This window comes from Xyrauchen texanus, chromosome 5, assembly GCF_025860055.1.
Source record: "Xyrauchen texanus isolate HMW12.3.18 chromosome 5, RBS_HiC_50CHRs, whole genome shotgun sequence".
Classification (NCBI taxonomy): domain Eukaryota; kingdom Metazoa; phylum Chordata; class Actinopteri; order Cypriniformes; family Catostomidae; genus Xyrauchen; species Xyrauchen texanus.
Window position 1 is genome coordinate 32,872,131 of NC_068280.1, and position 4,613 is coordinate 32,876,743.

General features: G+C 37.9%; 1 long non-coding RNA gene across 1 annotated transcript; it reads right to left on the reverse strand.

Annotated features, from left to right (window-relative positions):
- Positions 1-1,622: 1,622 nt before the first annotated feature.
- Positions 1,623-3,916, reverse strand: LOC127643394 (uncharacterized). Its single transcript, XR_007970507.1, has 3 exons — positions 3,578-3,916; positions 1,927-2,156; positions 1,623-1,796 (listed from the first exon to the last, which is right to left on the reverse strand). It is a non-coding gene; the product is annotated as an uncharacterized LOC127643394 (long non-coding RNA).
- Positions 3,917-4,613: the final 697 nt, after the last annotated feature.

The window sequence follows — 4,613 nt, forward strand, 5'->3', positions numbered from 1 at the left end:
GGACAGTTTCAGTTATCAAGCTGTTCCAACTTGCGAATCCAGGTGTGGTAGTCAGCGTCTTTACTTGCTGATCTAACCAGGCCCCCCTTATAGTAATTTTTGGTGACACTGATACTATTGCAAAGATTGGTGTATAAAAGTGTTAATGGCACTGATCTATATATATATTGTCCTGTTATATATATAACAGGATTGCTCATAGAATTCTAAACTGCCAGCAGTAGGTGAAGCTACCGGAAGTGCTCTGGCGGCCATTTTACTATTCCCAACCGACAGAGGGCATCGCGGCATGTGCGGCGTTTAACGGCAAAACAACAATCACTTAAGGATGTGGCTAAAGTGCCCACGGGTTCTAATTTATGACTATGCACATATTAAGCACACTTTAGTTATTATCCCCATGTACAGTGGGCATAACGATCATAATCTTTAATAATCAACAGTAGAAATACAACACCTAATAATACCCCTTTTTAAAGCAAAGTTATCCATCTGCAGATTGTTAAAGCAATGTTTCTCTGCCTTCATAGTTTAAATCTGTTGATGCTCATTGTTCATAATGTTGACAAAGTATACATCTGCATAATTTGCCAACATGATTAACCCTTTTTTTACTAGATTATTTAATAAATGTGAACAATTTTTTTTGGGGGGTGCATGCACAACACGTTTTAAAGTTGTTAACAAAAACGACGCGCTTTTGTTGTTGTTTTCTGCTGTTTTTGGCTTATGCATATTATAGAGCCAATTAGATACATTATGAATATATAATTGTGTGAGTGTGTTGAAAATAAATGAATGTTTGGTAATTATGATTAGAACTGATGCTGGTTAAAATATAAGTCAGTGAAAGTAGAAAAAAATATTATTCTATAATATTTTTATGACACTTTTTTGACATGGCCATTTTTGTCCATTATGGACCTGAGTGGTAGCTTTTTTTTAAATCTGATACTGCATAAAAAATATGAAAGCATCAAAATGAATGTTGTTGTTAATCATTGACATATCCGAGGCTCTAATAATCAAAGAAAAAAAAATCTGCTTAGCATCTATTAAATTGAAAATAATTACTATATTTCATTTTTTCCTAAAAAAAACAACAGTGGCATTATGTAAACAAACCAGCGTTTAAAGGGTTAAAATTCTAAAAATGAATGAATGTTTGGTCATTATGATTAGAGCTGATGCTGGTTAAAAAAATTATGTCAGTGAAAGTGGAAAAAAATATAAATCTATAATATTTTTATGACAGTTTTTGGACATGGACATTTTTGTCCATAATGAACCTATGTGTAACTTTTTTTAATTGATGCACAAGGGTTAAGAATAAATCCAGAAGAATCAAATATAAAAATGTAGTAGCCTATAGTATACACACACAAGTTCATATGCAGTATGTGTGTGTGTACACACAAATTAATTTACCTTTACTTAATGGAATTATCCATTTGCATTCATTTCTGGAATATGTACATAGGCTAGCTTGTGAGCATTTAAGTATTTCAACAATCCCCTGATCTTTTAAATCTTAATCAGAAATAAGTTTATTGACATATGCACACTCAAGGAAATCATACATATTTATTTGTTCAATAACAAAAGCTTCCAAGTACATACAAAAATTGACTTAAACTGAACAATCTTTAACAACAATCACACATTATTCAGCTTTCAAAAGAATGGAAGCAAGACAAGCCATCAGAGCTAGTGGCAACAGTTCTCCACCGGATAGCACAGTGACTCTGGAGGCAGCACCTTCTGATATGCTGGCATTTCAGGCAGTGACGTTCAGCCTGAAACAGAAGACACAGAGAAAAACATCACTGTATGTCTTCCCAGCATGTCCATGTTCAAAGAGGATGTGGTGGGGTACATAGAAGGCTTTGCAGTTAAAACAATTATGAAGATGATTCTGTGCACTACCTGTTTATCAGCACTCAGTGTCGAGAGCTCTTCCCAAGATGAACACACTGATCGACATGAAGTCCTGAGGTGGATTTATAAGACCGTCAGACAGCGTCCTGAAAGTCTGCAAGACAGCGGAGAGATTTCTTCAACAGCACACACTCACAAGGCCCATCTCTGTCCCCACAAATGTTCTGGATCTCCATGGTGGTTCTGCATTCAAGGAACTTGAGGCAAACATGTTCAACCTAGAACCATACAACAATCACATCTTCATACTCCAAGTGCATTGCAGAAAGCTGCACAAACATCAGCCTCCACTTCATTGCCAAGGAAACGTGCTGCATCACACTCCAAACGGCTTAAGAAAACTCTGGGCAAGCTTGTAATGCAAAAAAGAAGAAAAAAGAAAAGTTTGATATAAAGATCAGGGGCCGGTTGCTCCAGCTATACGAAAGTTTAAACTTAGCCTAGTTGTGGCGTAAATGGGCATGGAGTCACAATTTACGCACTACTAAATATTTCAGCATTGCACCATTAAACTTCGGTAGAACGTAACCCTACGTATAAACTAAATATTTACAGAAGACTCCGAGCAGGTGTAACTGATGGAATAAAAAAGCAGACTGATATTTTATGACATCAATAAGCTCATGTTTTGCATGACAGGCATCAATCAAATAATTGTTTTAGATGTTTCATAAATATGACAATTAATTACCATACAAACTCACTAATTCACCAATTTTTATAAGCTTGAGTCATATAATAAATTAAGGGTATGTTTTCCTTTTCAGGCTTCAAAAACATATGAATGACAGTCAATTATAGAAGTATAAAATGTTAAATAATTAAAATAATATCTTAATTATCAAAATATGTCTCTCAAGAGAGCTGCTCTTGTGACGTCCGCACTGACAGTTACGTGAGCAAACAAGGTTTGTACATCAACCGTAACAAAATCAAATTGAAGTTCATGGCTTTTAAATACTTCTGTGTTGTGTACAAATATGAAGGCTGCTTATTGGATCAATGCAGGTAAATGTCATATTATGCAACGAAGCATCACTTTACAGAGAGTTTACGACTTACTAGTTAAGACTTGCCTTAAGAACAGGTGGAGCAACCAAATTAAGCACCGACTTAGTTGCAAACTAACTAGTAGTTACAAAGCCTTGAACATTCTACCCCAACTTAAGACCTTACGCACAGCTATTTACTCAACCTCATGTCCTTCCAAACCTGTATGACCAAAAAAAATTCCATAAAGTCGTTGGGGACCAAAACAAGCTATTTTGCTCACCATTTACTTTCCTTATATGGAATACAAAATACATTTTTGGGGGTTCTGCAAAAGAAATTCATATGGATTTGGAAGGACATGAGGTTGAGTAGGCTATATGATGACAGAATTTACATATTTGGGTCAACTTTTCTATCTGAACTATCTGAAACACAGTAATTTTATAAGACTTATACTGCATGTTGCAAAAGTATCTTCATTGCAAATAAAAACAGATAGTAATATTTTTTACTCTGTTAAAACAGCTCTTCAGTGAAGCCAGGCTGACAACTGTCTCCTCATACAACTTTTCCTCCTGTTGCAAACCAATTCCAGTTTAACTAGCATTCAGTGGGATGTTTATTGAAAACCAAACGGCAAACTTACCTTGTTTAACATCAACAATATCCATGTACTCCTTGTCAGGGCTGGACTGGAAAGAGAAATCGGCCCGGGATTTTACATAGCAACTGGCCCAAAAGTTGTTGGGGGGGCGGAAGTGTTCGCTAACGCGGCGGCTCGTTTTAGATTATCGCGGCCGACACAGCGGCCCGCTCGGTTCTCCCGATGGCCAGTCCACCCTGATCGGCCCCAAAGTGTGTCGGTCCACACGAAAAATGTCCGGTAGGCCAGATTACCAGTCCTGCCCTGCTCCTCATCTATTCCAAATGATCACTTGAATGATGCCCGTGAGCTGGACCGTATTCAGGAGTGCACTGCAAAAAGTTCAAATCACACACAGAGAATTAATGCAAGCCCACATTATATTTATCATATAGCGGGTAGGGTGGTTGAGACGGGAAGTGTGCCTTTAAGACCTGCTCACTGGCACTGATTAGTTGGATCAGGTGGTATAAGTGGTGTGTCCCTTTAAATATGTCGTGAGACATGGACAAAAAACATTAGTGCGGTGTGAGTTGAAGAGCGAGCCTCTTGGTGTATCAGCTGGGCGAACGGGAGACCTTGAGTCTTTTTGATGGGTTACGCCTATTTTTAACAATAAACTCATGAAGCGCCTAACACGGCCCTTTGTTTGTTTGTAGCTTGGTCTGGCGTCTGCGTGTAATATGGTGGCCAGTAAATGGTACACACAGTTAAGAGTCCATAGAAACCTGCTTGCATAATATCGTAGTGATTCTAGCCTACAGGTTTGCAGTAACGTAAGTTTACAAACCTCTTTTTTTTCTCTTTTAGATTTAATGGGTAATGTTGAGCATCGTTTCTTTTTTTCTGATATTGCCTATGAAGCAACACTGGAAAGAGAGCTTGCACCGTTATTAGACTGCGGTCAAGTGGGCCGCGCGTTGAAAATACACGGTCAAGCCAGCCGCACATTTTTTTTAGTATGCGCGTCTACTCGTGTACTTACGGTATGGGTGCCGGAAGCGGTCGACATTGTTTTTAAGACTCTATTTTCCGCTAT